The sequence below is a fragment of the Oryctolagus cuniculus genome, chromosome 12 (assembly GCF_051225735.1).
Source record: "Oryctolagus cuniculus isolate XC-2025 breed Fujian yellow rabbit chromosome 12, ASM5122573v1, whole genome shotgun sequence".
Lineage (NCBI taxonomy): Eukaryota > Metazoa > Chordata > Mammalia > Lagomorpha > Leporidae > Oryctolagus > Oryctolagus cuniculus.
Window position 1 is genome coordinate 95,666,629 of NC_142878.1, and position 18,448 is coordinate 95,685,076.

Genomic DNA, 18,448 nt, shown 5'->3' on the forward strand with positions numbered 1-18,448 from the left:
TCCTTGGGCCCTTGCACCTGTGTGGAAAACCCGTAGGAAGCTCCCGGCTCTGGATCAGTGCAGCTCCAGCCATTGTGGCCATCTGGGGAGTGAACTAGCAGATGGAAGATTTCTCTCTCTGTCTGCCTCTGCCTCTCTGTAACTCTGCCTTTAGAATAAATAAATAAATCTTTAAAAATATATCTATGATAAAGTAAAGTACTCTGAACACTGCCTAACTCATAACTGTTCTGTCTACGTGAGCATAAACCATTGCTAGTAATCCGCACACTATGCTCTAAGCTCACAGGAACTTCCTCTTGCCCTCTGATCACCTTATGGGACACCCACATAGGCTAAGTCTGCTCCCACAGAGCCCATCTGAATTAACCTCAGTCCTTCTGTGGAAGGTATTGTGTCTCTCAGCATTCACACTGAAGCTTTAATCCCATTATCTTAGCATTTGGAGATGGTAATTTTGGAAAGAGATATGATTTCGATGAATTTATGAAGGTAGGTTCTTCATAATGGGATTAGTACACCTGAAAGTTTGCTCTTGTTTCTCACTCTCCCCCCCACCCCAGGTGAAGACGCAGAAAGATGGTAGTCTTCTGTGACCCTGAAATGAGCCCTCACTATACTATCCACCTATATTGGTGCCCTGACCTCAGACTCCTGGCCTCCAGAACTGTGACAGAAATAATCTCTATTCTTTCTGCCATCCGGTCTATGATGTTTTATTACAGTAGCCAGAGCTGACCACAACATCTCAGTGCTGAGGCTGCCACAAGTTGTTCTTCCATTTCTGAGCACAGAGATTTTGCATAAAGTTCATGAATTAAAAGGATTTCGGAGTGAACCCCCACTCAATCAACTATCAACTGAATTCAATTCTTGATCTCTATTTAATCTCTGAGTTCATCTATTTTCCTCCTGGATGATCACACCTGTTTGCAGGACAAGACAGGAAAATGACAACCCCAAAATGCAGATGTTATGACGTGACAGCTCAATGCCTGGATCAGAGCAGGAGAATCTACTCCATGCCCTTAATTCCAAAAGGAATTTGAGTAATGTGCACTTACAAATGAATTGTCAGCAGATTCACTGAAACCTTCCTCAAGAACCACAACCTCATGGAGAAGCAGCACTCACTACCTTCAGGACCCCTCTGGGTCTCAGGGTACCCAGGAATCTGCAAAGGGTGCCTATGGCTGATTTTTAGCTTTCTTCCCCCCCAAGCTACTTTTCTAAATGCCACTGAGATGACACTGGTTCAGTCTCAGCCCTTCACTGCTGGGAGTTACACACAGTGATCCTTTTATGGCATCCAGCTCTAGAAAAACATCCCAGTCCCCTCAGCTGGGAGGGTCTGTGTGACCACAGGTGTTGCCTCAGAGGTACTGAGGGGAGAACTGAGCAGCAGCTGGACCTTCATTATGGCAGCCTTTCCCAGAGCATCCAACGCAACCACTCAGGACCCCTGCTCTGCTGTCAGAGCTGATGACTCATATAACCACCACAGATTCCTGCTTATTCAGCATGTGTGACAGCTGGTAGGTGATCACGTGGCACGTCTTTGGAGAACCTGACATTTATGTCTCTCTGATAGAAATGACTCTAGCAACATTCAAATCTGGGCAGTCAAGTAAAGGTTCCATCACAAAATGCATACAACCTAACCTCTGAGCTTCCATTTCCTTCTTTGTGGAATGGAATAAATGCATCTTTATCTTCTAGTACTGTCACAGAGGTGATGTGTGTAAAACTCATTCATTCAACAAACAGTTATTGAATGCTGAGATGAGTGAAGCATGGTTCCAGGCACTTGGGATACACAGCCGTGGTTAAAACACAGCTCCACTCTCATGAGGCCCATATTGTAGGAGTGGGAGGAATGGGAGAAAAGAGCAAAGAAAGAAAGAATACATAGCCCAGAGGTTGGTGATAGCTGCTGAGGAGAGAGAATCAAACAGGAACAGGAAAGGGGTGCAGAGGTTAAAGACTGCTGTGTCATACAAGTAGGCTGAGGAAGGACTCCCTGGAAGGTGAACAGAGCTCTGACAGAAGTGAAAAGGTGGGCTTTAGGATTCTGGAAAAAGCAGTGCGAATATCTAGAAGTATGAGAGTGCCTGAAAAGACTGAGGAAGTGACAGAGGCCCAGGGTGGCTGGAGTTGAGAAATGAAAAGAAAAATGGTAGGAAAGTAGATCGAAGGAGGCCATATAATGCAGACCCTGATGCCACTGAGAGTGTGGTTGCTCTTACTCTGAAGGAGATAGGAAGCGAAGGGAAGTCTGTAGAAGAATAACATGATCTAACTTAAAACTTCCATCTGGGGAGGTGCCAAGTTGCTGAAATAGGGAAAGGCATACTTCTCTAGGCTAAGAGTAAATAATAAAAAAGCAGGATATACATTGTCATGGGAGAATTAGAGAAAACTGCAGTGGAAAACTATGGAAGGAAGAGGAATGGCATGGATCTGTGTGGAAGATTTGGTTGTGTAACATGAACACAGACCCAACTCATGACCCCAGGAGCTGATAGCTGGAGAAGGCTCCAACTTTGGAGACTGAGGTGAGATCAGATTGTAGCAACCCAAGCCAACAGTGATACAGACAGAGGGAGAGCATGGCATGAGTCTGGCCTGGAGCCTAAGAGGGAGAGTGTGACTGCTGACACAGTAAAAAAAATGGCAGCACATTTCTCTCACCTCATCTGAACACAACAGCACCCAGCAACTGGCTGAGAGAGGGCAGGCACCAAAGGTGGCAGCTCTGGAAGCTCTTGGGCAGGCACCCAGCATTGGGCTGAGAGGAGATGCCATCAGAGATGCCATCTTCTCAGCAGTACCAGGGGCAGTACCAGGGGCAGCAGCTTGGGGGCACACACCTGGAAACCAGTCGGGGAGGAGACACTATTCAGCAGGTGGCTGTTGTGCATGCATGTGATCCAGAGATACCAGCAGAGGGAAAATCCATGTTCCCCACTGACTTTGAGTCAGCTTGGAGGATTGGACACCCATGTAGGAATGTGAGGCACCCCTAGCCTCTCAACATACCATACGCACTGTGGCTCCAACTGCCAAGGCAGAACACAGACAGCTGGCTCTGGGAACATCTCTGCCTCTCTGTGGACAGGACAGGCTAGCAGAGCAGAGTGGATCCTCTATACCCTGTTGACTGTGGGAGCCTAGTGAGCTGAGACTGTGGGAACTTGTGACTGCACAAAGTGTACCTGGGTCTCTGGGCAATCAATGTGAGCTGCTCCACATGCTGCTCAGAGCTCCATGATCATCTAGGGTGGGTAAATGCAATGGGGTCCATGCTTATACTGAGGATTTTATACAAAGAATTTTGGAGGATTCCCTCCCTTTCAATTGTTTTGAGTCATTTGGGAAGAACTGGGGTTATTTCTTCAAATGTCTGGTAGAATTCAGCAGTGAAGCTGTGTGGTACCAGACTCTCTTTGTTGGGAGGGCCTTTATTACTGATTCAATTTATACCTTGGTTCTGTGTCTGTTAGGTTTTCTTTGTCTTCATGGCTCAATTTAGGTAAGCTGTATGTGTTCAGGAACCTATTCATTTTCTAGGTTTCCCAGTTTGTTTTGTTGGCATACAGCTCCTTGTAATGGTTTCCAATGATTCTTTTTATTTCTGTAGTGTCTGCTGTTACATTTACTTTTTCATCTCTAATTTTATTGATCTGAATCTTATCTCTCTCTCTCTCCCTCCCTCCCTCCCTCCCTCCCTCCCACTCTTTTTTGGTTAGTTGAACCAACAGTGTGTCAATTTTAAACAAGGTCTTCATTTTGCTGATCATTTGTATTTTTTGTTTCAATTTTGTTGATTTCTTCTCCAATTTTAATTATTTCTTTTCTTTCCCTGGTTTTGGGTTTGGTTTGCTGCTGCTTTTCTAGATCCTTGAGGTGCACAGATGGTTCATTTATTTAGTGCCTTTCCAGTTTCTTGATATAAGCACCAATTGCTTTAAAGTTTCACCCTTAACATTGCTTTTGCTGTATCCCACACACTGTGGTAAGTTGTATTGTCATTTTCATTTGTTTCCAGAAATTTTATGATATCTCTTTTGATTTCTTCTGTGACCTACTGTTCATTCAGGAACACACTGTTCATTCTCCATGTGTTTGCATATGATGCAGAGATTCTTGAGTTGCTGAATTCCAGCTGCATTACATCGTGGTCTGGATAGATGCATGGTATGATTTCAATTTTTTGAAATTGCTGAGACTCCTTTTATGGCCTAGCATATATGGTCAATCCTAGAGAAAGTTCCATGCACTGGGAAGAAGAATGTGTACTCTTTTGCTGTACGGTAGAAGGCTCCATGGATATCTGCTAGGTCTATTTGGTCTGTAGTGTCAATTAACTCTGTTGTTTCCTTGGTGATTTTCTGTCTGATCTGTGCATTGCTGAAAGACGGGTATTCAGTTCCCCTGTTACTATTGTATTTAAGTCTATATCTCCCTTTAAATCTCTTAATAATCCTTTCAAATAGCCAGGCACCCTGTAATTAGGTGAATATACATTTAGAATAGTCACATCTTCCTGTTGAATTGATCCTTCTTTGTCTCTTTTAATAGTTTTTGTGTTAAAGTCTACTGTGTCTGATATTAGGATGGCCACACCAGCTCTTTTTTGGTTTCTGTTAGCTTGCAGTATCTTTTTCCCTCCTTTCACTTTCAGTCTGTATATGTCTTTATTAGTAATGTGTGTTTCTTTTAGGCAGCAGATAAATAGGTTTTCTTTTTTTTTAATCCATTCATCCAGTCTGTGTCTCTTAACTGGCGAGTTGAGACCATTTACATTCAGTGTGATTATTGTTAAATATTATATATTCCCTGCCTAGTTTCCTTAAATAGACCTGTTTATGTGTTTTGGATTTTGTTTGTACTGTTGCTGGGTCATTTTCTACATTCATCTTCTTTTGTAGCGAAGTTCCTGTTTCTGTGTTTCTGTGTATAGCACATCCTTGAGCCAGTGTTATAGGGATGGACATGAAGACACAAATTCTTTCAATTTCTGTTTGTTGTGGAAAATCCTTATTTCTCCTTCATTCATAAATGAAAGCTTTGTAGGGTACAGTATTCTGGGTTGACAGTTTTTTTTTTTCTCTAGGACTAGGAATTTATCTTGTGATTGTCTCCTTGCCTGTAAGGTTTGAGATGAGAAGTCTGGGGTGAGTCTAATTGGATTACCTCTGAATGTAATTTGTCATTTCTTTCAGGCACATTTTAAGATCTGTTCTTTGTGTTTCACTGAGCTGAGTATTGCCACAATGTGTCGTGGTGAACTCCTTTTCTGGTCCTGTCTATTGGCAGTTCTGTGTATCTCTTGTGTTTGGATGTCTCTTTCAATCTGCCTATTGTGGAAGTTTTCTGATAAAATTTCATTAAGTAGGCCTTCTAATTATTTATCTCTTTCCACACTTTCTGGAACTTCTATGTGATCTGTACGTTGGATCACCTGATGGAATCTTGTAAATCTCCAACCAACTCTTCATTTTCTAAATTTTTCTTCTTATGTTTGTTCTGACTGTTATTTTTGGAAGTTTGTCTTCAAGTTCTGATATTCACTCTTCTATTTCGTCTGTTCTATTACTAAGAGATTCCACTGCATTTTTTATCTGGTCAAATTCTTCGTTATTCTTATTCAGAATTGTCTCTTTGTTCTTTGGCATTTCTGTTTGGTTTCAGATTGGTTTTATTTTTAAATTGATCTCCCTCTGCTATGAGCTGCTATGTGCATGCAGTACCACCTCCCTGAGCTTTGTTTATTTCTGATTCCTGATGGAGCTGGGTACCAGTGCTTTGGTGCACTAAGCCCCACCTGCTGGTGCTGGGCTCCCTGCTCACTTGTTTGTAAAACGAGCTAGGGTTATCATTTAGCATTATTTGCTGTTGTACAACTTGCATGGTGGGTGGGAAATCACTCTGAATTGTTGTGATCCTTGTCCCCGTGTGGTGCATGTTGTGAGGTGGCCTCTGCAATCGATGAGTATGCGTACCTGGGCGAACACGGCAGCATGCTGCCTACACACAAAAATGTAAACAACCAATATGGTTTCATCCCGCTAACTGTATCTCTGGTTGGGGGGGATAGACACCAATGGATTGTGGTATATTCTATCTCTCCACCCATTCCTCAGAATTTCTCCTTCTTCCTGCTTAGAGCCCCAAGCACTGTTCACCAAATGTCCCCACTCACTGCATCTTTGTGGGATTGCAACCTCTCACCTGGTTTGCTGAGGAAGAGGCACCTGTCTCCTCACTGCATTCCTGTGCTGCTCATTCTCTATCCTTCAGTCCTCTCTCTGCTTCTGCTGGAGTGGACCTGAGCAGCCTCTGGAGGACTTCGGGACATAAATTTTTCAGGATTCTGCCAGCTGTTTGTATCCCTTCTACTCATTAATCATCCATTTTCGCTGCACAACTCGGTACCTCCTGCTGCTATACCGCCATCTTGCCCTGTGAATTCAATATTTTCACAAATGCCTAAAACTAAACACAGAAATTCAAGAATCAAGAAAAAAGACAACTTCACTTGCCCTCCCCAAGGAATGCAACAACACATCAAAATCAGAATGTGAAGATTAAGAGACTGAGGAAGTACCTGAAGTGTAATTCAAAAGATTAATTGTAGGATTACTCAGAAGGAAATCCACAAATTAAAGAAATCCTTACATGATGTGAATGAGAAATTATCCCCTGAAATGGAAATTTTCAAGAGAAATCAAAATGAAATATTAGAAATGAAGAATTCAACGTGTCAAACAGAAATATATTGGAAAGCCTTAACAACATATTTGGTGAGTCAAAAGAAAGACCATCGAAGCTGGAAGAGAAATCTTTATAAAGTTTTTTGTCAGAACAAAAAAAGGAGAGGAAATTATAAAAATTATAAATGTTGGAAATTTATGTATACTATCAAATGACCCAACAAATGGGTCTGAGAGTTCCTGAAGGTGTGGAAAGATAGAGCCGATGAGAAGGCCTATTCAGTGAAATAATTACAGAAAACTTCTTCAATTTGGAGAAAGAAAGGGTTGTCTAAGTACATGAGGCACATAAAACTCCTTATAGACATGACCAGAAAGGTTCTTCATCACAACACACTGTAGTCAAACTTTCAGCACTAAAACATAGAGAAAAGGTTCCAAAATGTACACAAGAGAAAAGCCAGATTACTTTCAGAGGCTTATCAATTAGACTCGTTGCTGATTTCTCGTACAAAACTCAACAGGCTAGGAGAGAATGGAGAGACACAGCCCAATATTAAGAGAAAAGCTTTCAACCCAGAAGACTGTACCCTGCAAAGCACTCACTTATGAATGAAAATTAAGCAAACACCTTCCATAATAAAAGAAAGAATTTGTCACCACTTGTCCAGCCTTACTAAAGATGTTTAAGGATGTCCTACACACAGAAACACAGAAACATAGTCATCACTATGAAAAAAGGTGAAGGCAGAAAATCTCACGGTAAAAGTACAAAGGAAACCCAAAGCAAACAGAAGGAATATTTACAGAAAAACGGCAGGGCCAAGTCGTGACTTATTGATAGTAACCTTGAATGTAAATGGCCTAAACTCTCCAATTAAAAGATAAAGGCTGGCTAAATGGATTAAAGATAAGACTCATTTATTTAATGCCTTCAAGAAACATCCCTCACCAACAAAGATAGACCCAGACTGAAAGTAAGGATGAAAAAAGATATTGCACAGTAACAGAAGACAGAAACAACCATGTGCAGCCATCCTAATATCAGACAACATAGACATTAACATAAAAACTGTTAAAAGAGACAAAGCAGGACACTACGTAATGATTAAGAGATCAATTCAACAGGAATATGCAACTATCATAAAAGTACATGCACCCAATTCCAGGGTGCCAGGCTGCTTCAAATAAATATCAATAGATCTAAAGGGAGACAGAGACTCCAATACACTAGTAATGGGGGTCTTCAACATCCCACCTTTATCAATGGACAGATCAACTAGACAGAAATTCAACAAAGAAACAATAGATGGGCCAAATGGACCTAATTAATATCTATAGAACCTTTCATCCCACAGTAGCAGAATACACACTTTTTTTTAAACTTTTATTTAATGAATATAAATTTCCAAAGTATAGTTTATGGACAACAATGGCTTTTCCCCCCATAACTTCCCTCCCACCCGCAACCCTTCCCTCTGCTGCTCCCTCTCGCCTTCCATTCACATCAAGATTCATTTTCAATTATCTTTATATACAGAAGATCAATTTAGCATATATTAAGAAAAGCTTTCAAGGCCGGCGCCGCGGCTCACTAGGCTAATCCTCCGCCTAGCGGCACCGGCACACCGGGTTCTAGTCCCGGTCGGGGCGCCGGATTCTGTCCCGGTTGCCCCTCTTCCAGGCCAGCTCTCTGCTGTGGCCAGGGAGTGCAGTGGAGGATGGCCCAGGTGCTTGGGCCCTGCATCCCATGGGAGACCAGGAAAAAGCACCTGGCTCCTGGCTCCTGGCTTCGGATCAGCGCGGTGCGCCGGCCGCAGCGCGCTGGCCACGGCGGCCATTGGAGGGTGAACCAACGGCAAAAGGAAGACCTTTCTCTCTGTCTCTCTCCCTATCCACTCTGCCTGTCAAAAAAAAAAAAAAGAAAAAGAAAAAGAAAAGCTTTCAACAGTTTGCACCCACACAGAAAACACGAAGTGTAAAATACTGTTTGAGTACTAGTTACAACATTAAAACACAATGTACAGCACATTAAGGGCAGAGATCCTACATGAGGAGTAAGTGCACAGTGACTCCTGTTGTTGACTTTACAAATTGACACTCTTGTTTATGCTCTCAGTAATCACCCTAGGCTCTTGTCATGAGTTGCCAAGGATATGGAGGTCTTTTGAGTTCACCGACTCTGATCATATTTTAGACAAGGTCATAGTCAAAGTGGAAGTTCTCTCCTCCCTTCAGAGAAAGGTACCTCCTTCTTGAATGATCTGTTCTTTCCACTGGGATCTCACTCACAGAGGTCTTTCACTTAGGTCATTTTTTTTGCCACAGTGAATACACATTCTTTTCATTAGTGCATGGGACTTTTTCTAGGATAGGCCATATACTAGGCCATGAAGCAAGTCTCAGCATATTCAAAATAAATGAAATCATAGCATGCATCTCCTTGGACCACAATGGAACTGAATCTGAAAATTAAGAACTCAAGAAACTCTAGAACACATGCAAATACATGACTGAACAACATCCTCCTGAATGATCAGTGGGTCATAGAAGAAATTAAAAGAGAATTCAAAAAATTTTTGGAAAAATATGAAGAAGACAATGCAACATATCAAAATTTATGGGATACAGAAAAGAAGAGTTAAGAGGGAATTATGTAACAATTAGTGCCTGTATTAATAAATTGGAAAATAACTAAGCAATCAATGTATCTCAAGGACCCAGAAAAATGACAAATCAAATTTAATGTTGGTAGCAGGAATGAAATAATTAAAATTAGATAAGAAACAAACAAAACTGAAACAAAAAAATCACAAATGATCAGTGAAATGAAAATTCTTTTGTTGGAAAAAATAAACAAAATTGAAACACCATTAGCCTGAATAAACAACAAAAAAAGTAAACCAAGGAGAAAACCCAAATCATTAGAATCAGAGATGAAAAAGGAAATGTAACAAAAATAGCACAGAAATAAAAAGAATTACCAGGAATTGCTACAACGAGCGAAGAAATGGATATAAACCTGGACACATACAATCTACTAAAAGTGAGGCAGCAAGACACAAAAATCTAAACAGATCAATAACCAAGATGGAAATTCAATCAGTAATAAAGACTATCAACAATGAAAAGCCCAGCACCAGATGGCTTCACTGCTAAATTCGACCAGACATTTAAAGAACTAATCCCAATTCTTCTCAAGCTATACAAAACAACTGAAAGGGAGAGAGTCCTCCTAAACTCCTTCTATGAAGGCAGCATCACCCTAATTCCTAAACCAGAAAAACTCAACAGAGAAAGAGAACTTTAGACCAATAACCTGATTTACATAGATGCAAAATCCTCAACAAATACTACATAATCAAACCCAGCAACATATCAGAAAGATCATTCATTCAGAGAAAGCAGGATTTATGCCTGGTATGCAGGGTGCTTCAACTTTGGATCAGCTCAACTCTGGCCATTGCAGCCATTTGGGGAGTGAACCAGCAGATGGAAGAAGTCTCTCTCTCTCTCTCTCTCCCTCCCTCCCTCTCTTTGTAACTCTGTCTCTCAAATAAATAAAATAAAAATCTTTCTTTAAAGAAAGAAGAGAAGAAATTTCGATGGCCAGCAGACACATGAAAAAATGTTTAGGATCACCACCAGCCATCAGGAAAGTACAAATCAAAGCCACAATGAGGTTTCACCTCAGCCCTTTTAGAATGGCTCTCATATATAAATCAAAAAACAGTAAATGCTAGTGAGGACGTGGAAAAAACAAGTATACCTCCACATTATAACAGAAAGTCCTGCCCACTTGTTAAAGTATGCTGGATTTTGAGATCTTAGTCTTTCTGTAACCAAAGCAAAGACAATCAAGTGAGAAGATCTGCTACTCAGGGGTGTTGTTCAAGCATGAGGATTCACTACGCAGCAGCATCATAGTGTCAGCAAGAGGCACACCGCCTTGTTATGTGAGTGACATGGCTTGCCTAATTAAGAGCTCTCTTGTCACAATACCCAGAATTATGGCACAGTTCACCAGGGCCTGACCCAAGGCATCTACTTGTGTGCACCATGCTGACTCCATCACTTTGAGCAGTTAGTACTCACATGGCTCCCATGCTCTGTGCGTCCTCCTTTTGCAGCCCTGGCTTTCCTGGATGACGTCCCCAGCGCTGTGCTGGCTTCATCACACAGGGGAATAGCAGTAGCCCTGGATGAGGAAAAGAGGTGAAGAGAACTGTACAGACGGCTCCGAGGGACAGCCCCTCTGTCTTGAAGAAATTGCAGGGTCTGGCTCATGAGCAGCTCTTGGGACCTGGGAACTCTCACCATCTTCTCTAGCATTCCCTTGGGGTGATGTCTTAGGCACTGGATTCTCCTGCTGAGTCCTGGAAGATAATTCTCACCTCCTTTGAAACCCATGGCGAGGGCCTCTTGGAGAGAACAGCAGGTATCCTGGGATGGAGTCTGAAAGGACAATGTCAGACAGGGGCTGTGGCAAAGAGTTCACAAGGCATTTTTCCCAATCAGCTGCTCCACATCTACCTTGACATACCCTCAATGATTGAATCAGGACCTGGCTGTCAAAGATACCCCGACAATCCTTACCCCTTGGACACTTTCACAACATGTTTCTTTCCCTTAGAGCCCCTACTTGATTGCAGTGCTCTCCATTGCTGTACAAAGGTTCAGTTCCTGTTCTCAAGCAGGTGATTTTAAATAGCTCTGCTCCTGGACATCTGTGTTGGGAAGTTCCCTGCAGGCACAGAATTATGTGTGAGTTCCTGAGACAGTCCACTGTAAAGAGGCACTGTGAGGCTGGTAAGAAGGCTTATAGATGGATAGGGTTTTGGGAAATCCAGTATCCAGGAAGGCACAGCATCTTGTAACATGGACAGTGTGAGGTCTGATATACCTGGGCTTAGAAAGGGTGGATGTAACCTATCCAGGGCAAAACTTCAGACCTGGCCTGACTATGAGGAATCTAACTTTGGAGTGTCAGAGTCAAGCTTAAAGAAAAATAATCACCTGATTGGAGATTTTCCTGAAAAGCATCATTAATTATCAGTTCCATCACTGTTACAGATTTTCTTAAATATCTTTCTGTCACACTGGGCTACCATTCCAGAAAAGATCCTTAACTAACACAGATTTAATCATGAAAGAAAATGAATCTTAGACTTTTAACTACCAAGAAAGCTCTAGCACTCCCTGATATTCCTTGAGATTAAGTACACTGTCCAACCTAAAGTGCCCATACATTTGCTACTAGACATGTGGTTCTGAAGCAAATTCAAACTTGTAGTGAGAGAAAGTCCTAGAAACACAGGTAGAGTGTGATATCGAGGAAGGAAGGGGATGTCCCCATGGAAGTACAGACCAGTTGCCCTCAGTATGTAGGTCTAATATACAGTTAACTATAGAATTTTGGTTTTATTTTTGCATCCCCAAACACACATCAGAAAATGTTGTCCCAAATATACTGCATCTTTCGCAGATTCTGGAACAAGAATTCTGGATTCTAAACTAGCCTTTGCCTTTTACTAGCTGTGCGATCTCAATCTCTTACTCTCTCTGAGCCTATTATTTCTCAGCCAACAACACTCTACATAAATCAGTTACCATATGTAAAGCAATGGAAGCAGTATCTGGTTGAGAGCGAGTGTTATATCAATGATGAGCTACTATAAATAGGAATCACAGTATTTCAGAAAGTGGGGTTCAAACAATCAGTCAGAAAAAATTCTGAGAGACAATGACACTGAAATGAAAGGCGAAATAGCAAGAGTTAGGCAGGGATAGAGGGTGGGGCAGCAGAAGGGGGTGTCCCAGGAAGGAACAATAATGTTCAGTCTGTGGAAGGGAGGGGACAGGACCAGGGCATAATTATGTTTCTATCTGTGAGCCATTGCCCACGTTCTGTGTTCTCTATGTTAAACAAATATAAAGGAGAACCTTAGCATCCTTAGCACAAAGGCAAGATATAATGAAGACTGCATAAATGTACCCACAAGTCAATGGCAGTATTCAGTCTCCCTTGTGGAGCTGGATCCAGTCCCTGCTCCTCCAGAGCAGATAAAAACGAGAGTCAACCATGGGGGAGCTTTCTAGGCTACACTGGACATAAAGGAATCCACTTTTTGGGTCTGGTGGAGATGAAGTGTGCTAGTCTGGGAGAGCCCTGGCTGAGAGGCTATAGTCAGGCGCATCCACACTTCAGGTGACCACCTCCAAGGGCACTTCTTGGAGGAAAATACATATGGCTCTCCCACTTGTCTCTTGCTCCTGGCACACTTATTTCAGTGAAATGAATGAAAAATGTTTTCCCAAGGACTGATGGCAGATGCTTTACACATAAAAAAAAAAAAATGATCTGGGGCTGGCGCCATGGCTCACTTGGTTAATCTCCTGCCTGTGACGCTGGCACCCATATGGGCACCGGGTTCTAGTCCTGGTTGCTCCTCTTCTAGTCCAGCTCTCTGTTGTGGCCCAGGAGGGCAGTGGAGGATGGCCCAAGTGCTTGGGCCCCTGCACCCACATGGGAGACCGGGAGGAAGCACCAGGCTCCTGGCTTTGGATCGGCACAGTGCCAGCTGTACCGGCCATTTGTGGAGTGAACCAATGGAAGGAAGACCTTTCTGTCTCTCTCACTGTTTATAACTCTACCTGTCAAATAAATTAAAAAATAAAATAAAATAAAATCAGTGATATGATTATTGGCTCTGTAGCAGAAGTGAACATTTTGCTTCTGTATAACTTGGTGTGTTCTTCACAGCTATGTTGTAGCATGCTGGAGCTTGAGCAGATCTGCCCTGGCCAGCTCTAGGTGGGTAACTTTAGAGGGTTATTCCAACTCCCTCTCTTTCTATGTCTGTGATAAGTGGATAACACTATGAATAATATCTCTCAAAATTAAATTAAGACAATGCATGTTAACTAATAACAGTATTGGGCGATAAACACCAATAATGGCTATAATTATTTTACCATTCTTTTCATTATTACTATTCTAGCTTTATCAGTTGACAAAAACTGGTCTAAACCTGGCTGTGCCTTTAGGTATCCTAGGGAAATTACATTAATATAGATTCTTGGGTCTCAGTTTCAGATATTTAGATTCACAAAGGCTGTGTAAAGTGGGACCTCTGTGCATGTCTACAGATGGTTCTGTTGTATACGATTTATGGGATGACTACATGATCTAGGCAATACTGCATATACCACAGGTATTACATATATAAAATTTGATGTGAATCTGTACCTTGGAGTTGTATTGTGTAATGACTCTGATATGATTTCCAGGGCTATTTTCATTTTTAAGAATCTGTGATTCTGTCCTGTGTCCTAAACAAGCATAACCTCACAGTCTAAACTGAGAACTCACTAGTTGTTTTGAAACTAATTGACCTACAGTTTTTAATCATTGAGGATTTTAATTATTTGGTCCTTGTGAATGTGGTTTGGATGCATCATGTACAGTCCCACCTGGAAAGATTAGAAGGTGAACACAGCCCTGAACATCTGTGTGTTCTGCCCCTGCAGATTCAGGCAACTGTGAGCCAAAAATACTCAGAAAGGGATGGGTCTTTGGTCCATCAGTTAAGAGGCCTGTGTGCCATGTTGAAATGCCTGGTTTCAATTCCAAGCTCTGGCTCCCAATTTTGGCCTCTAGCCAATGCATACCCTGGGAGGTGGTAGCTAATGGCAGTTATAATGTTATAATGGTAGTTATACCTGTGCCATCCATGTGAGAGACTTAGATTGAATTCTTGGCTCTGGTTCTGGCCCAGCCCGGGCTACGGTGGGCACAGGAGAGTGAATCAGATGTTGGGGCCTCTCTGTCTCTGGTTTGGGCTCTGTTTCAGTTTCTCTGGCTCTAGAATAAAAATTACTGTATCTATGTTGGATATGTACAGACCATTTTTTTGGTCATCATTCTCTAAACAATACAGTGTAACACTATTTACATACCTTTTGTACTGTATTAGGTATGCTAAGTAATCTAGGGCTGATTTAAGATATGTGGGAGGGCTGTGGGTTATATGCAAAATGCAACATCACTTTATTAAAGGAATCAAGCATCCAAGGGAGGAGAGGTGATTCCTGCAGCCAAACCTCTGAGGATTTGGAGGGAAGACTTTGCAAATGGAATGGGTATGAACTACAGGGCCCTTTCTGCTGAGAGCAGCTAGCTCCCTGCTGGAGCCCAGATTCTATCTGCCTCTGCCCTCTGGACCCTGGTCTTTTGAAAAAATAAACAAAATTGACACCCCATTGGTCCAACTAACTAAAAAAAGAAGAGAAAAGAGCCAAATCAATAAAATCAGAGATGAAAAAGGAAATGTAACAACAGACACCACAGAAATAAAAAGAATCATCAGAAATTACCACAAGGACTTGCATGCCAGTAAACAGGGAAATCTATCAAAAATGGATAGATTCCTGGACACATGCAACCTACCTAAATTGAACCAGGAAGACATCGAAAACCTAAACAGACCCATAACTGAGACAGAAATTGAAACAGTAATAAAGGCCCTCCCAACAAAGAAAAGCCCAGGACCAGATGGATTCACTGCTGAATTCTACCAGACATTTAAAGAAGAACTGACTCCAATTCTTCTCAAACTATTCAGCACAACTGAAAAAGAGGGAATCCTCCCAAATTCTTTCTATGACGCCAGGATCACCTTAATTCCTAAGCCAGAAAAAGATGCAGCACTGAAAGAGAATTACAGACCAATATCCCTGATGAACATAGATGCAAAAATCCTCAATAAAATTCTCGCCAATAGAATGCAGCAACACATCAGAAAGATCATCCACCCAGACCAAGTGGGATTTATCCCTGGTATGCAGGGATGCTTCCTTGATTCCATGTTCTGGCCTTACTCTCCAGGAACAGTTGTCCTCATCCTAGGGAAACCTTTATCCGATCCTGGGTTCCTTTGACTATCATTGTCATTTGTTACCTTTTGGTAACAAGATTATTAATTTCTACCCATCAAATATTCTGCTGAAATTATAATTTGAATTCCATTGAAAGTATAGATCAATTTGGAAAGATTTATAACCTTTATAAAATTTCCAATCTACAGACGCAATTGCATGCATATTCTTAATTTTGTATATTAACCATAAGTCAAAGATTTTGTTAATTCAACTGATTTCAGTTAATCAGTTACATTAGTATGAGTTTTACAAGTTTCTAAATTGCAATGTGAATAATGACACTTTCATTATTTAATGCATATATCGTTACTTCTTTTTTACCTACTACTGGGAAGTTTTTGAGTGACCATTAAATAGACGCTGTGCTAGGGGACCATGTTAGACTTATTTTACAACTAAGGGGGGAAAGCACTGAACATTTCAGACTTTATTTTTTATTTTATTTTTTTTGACAGGCAGAGTGGACAGTGAGAGAGAGAGACAGAGAGAAAGGTCTTCCTTTGCCCTTGGTTCACCCTCCAACGGCAGCCACAGCCGGCGCGCTGCAGCCGGCGCACCGCGCTGGTCCGATGGCAGGAGCCAGGAGCCAGGTGCTTTTCCTGGTCTCCCATGGGGTGCAGGGCCCAAGCACCTGGGCCATCCTCCACTGCACTCCCTGGCCACAGCAGAGAGCTGGCCTGGAAGAGGGGCAACCGGGACAGAATCCGGCGCCCCGACCGGGACTAGAACCCGGTGTGCCGGCGCCGCTACGTGGAGGATTAGCCTAGTGAGCCGCGGCGCCGGCCAACTTTTCAGACTTTATGCATAGAGTTTCTATAGGTTTTATAGATACTTTTATTCAGATAAAAGAGGTTAATATATATTTCAGAATTTTATATTTTTATAAAGAATAAGTTTTGAATTACTTTCATTATCATTATAGAGTGTCTTCTTTATGCTTATACATGCTATGGAATGTCATCAAGTTTGCTGCTATGGAATGTCATCAAGTTCACTACTATCAGTTTCTCTTTGCCTGCAACATGTTTTCCATTATTCCTTTTTAACCTGTGTGTGTGTGTGTGTGTGTGTGTGTGAGAGAGAGAGAGACAAAGAGAGATTTATTTTATATATATATGAACATCTATGTAATATCAACTTGTAAATGTTTGAAAAGATAAAATTATTAAACATAATAAAGCTTCAACTAGTGTCAGTTATAGCATAAATACACAGAATATTATAAAAAATCAAAAACACGGTAAACAGAGAAAAAGAAAAAACATTCTGAAATAGTAGTTCAAAGATATGGAAGATAGGTGGATTGATATGGGTTTGATCTAATAGGAATTCCACAGTGAAATGGTGAGCATGGAAGAAGGACAACAAGCAAAGATAAGGATGTTGAGAATTTCCATAGATTGTGGAATAATTTTTTATTTATCCTATGCTGCTCCTCAAACAAAGCATATTTCTTCATTTAAATAATCATCTTGAATTGTGAAAATTTCTTTGACTTCTCTATGCATACACTGACTTTTATTTATTGTACTCACTAAATAGAATGCATGTTTTCTGCTATTTAAGGCTTAGCTTATCAACAATGCTGAAATATTTTTGTTTATTCTTTTTCCCCCATTTTACCCATTCTTTCACTCAGTAACCTTAACTATAGCTAAATACAGCTCTCATTATATTATTCAAGTCTCTAAAATGTTCCTTTCAAAGTACTATCTGTGAGTATTAAAACCTGGTGGACTCCTTCATGAGCCCATCTTTTCATTTTTTTTTAACCCCAAACCATCCTCACTGAATAGGATACTAGCCTTTTTAAACTTTTATTTATATATTGGAAGGGTAGAGTTACAGAGAGAGAGGGAACTGGAGAGCTGCAGAGAGAGAGAGAGGGAAGGAGGGAAAGAGGGAGGGAGGGAGGGAGGGAGGGAGGGAGGGAGAAAACAAGCATATTCCATCCACTGATTCACTCCTCAAATGGCCACAACAGGAGGGCTGGGCCAGGCTGAAGCCAGCAGCCTGGAGCTTCTTTTTGGTCTCTCACATGAGTTCAGGGGCCCAGGGACTTCTGCTGCTTTCCCAGGAGCATCAGCAGGGAGCTGCATGGGAAGTGGAGCAGCTGGAATGCAAACAAGTGCAGGCCTCTCATGAGCTCTTCTAAGATACAATTTTCTTTAATCTGAGAACTGAAAATTACCTTCTTTATTGAGTTTTGAAGTTTTGTGGCTATGCTTCTTATTTCAAAGATCTGTAATTGATCTGTTCATTTTATTTCTAATTTTATTTTTCTTTATTGTGGAGCATTTTAGTAAATATGACATCTTCATTAATCTATTGGAAAATCCCAATTATCCTTATATTACATTATCTGGAAGAGTTTTTTGTATATTTCATCTTGCATTCATTTATAAATGTTCCAATGACATTTACATATTTTGAGACAAATTTTTTAGCACAATTTAGTGGATGAGTTTTTAATTTTTATTTTGCTTTTCCATCTTTTCTTTCTCCCTGTCTTGTTATTTTCAGTTTTTGCTGTTCTTCACTAGATGCATGAGCCCCTCATGAAAATCAGGTTTTATAATACTTTCTCATGTCTGGTGATCAAATTAGAGTGCCAGTAAGCATATTTACTGTTTTATAGTTACCTTATTCACAATCTAAGAGTTGTTTTTGAACAACTAAGTTAATGTCTTCAGGAAAATGAACAGAGTTAGAATCTAACAAGCATTATCATTGACTGCTCAAGTCTCCTTTCATAGGCCCAACACAATCCCCAAGCTTCAAGCAACCACATT

The 18,448-nt window shown here is 41.2% G+C and overlaps 1 long non-coding RNA gene across 4 annotated transcripts in view; it reads right to left on the reverse strand.

Moving 5' to 3' along the window:
• The window catches only part of LOC103346435 (NBPF family member NBPF3), a 270,838-nt gene that overhangs the window by 19,029 nt on the left and 233,361 nt on the right, over positions 1–18,448 (reverse strand). For all 4 annotated transcript variants that reach the window (XR_016218301.1, XR_016218303.1, XR_016218304.1 and 1 more), the window contains exons 5-8: positions 11,313–11,460; positions 11,034–11,171; positions 10,812–10,914; positions 6,235–6,498 (exon numbers count right to left, since the gene is read on the reverse strand). This is a non-coding gene — a long non-coding RNA (NBPF family member NBPF3). The remainder of the gene's footprint in view (positions 1–6,234; positions 6,499–10,811; positions 10,915–11,033; positions 11,172–11,312; positions 11,461–18,448) is intronic.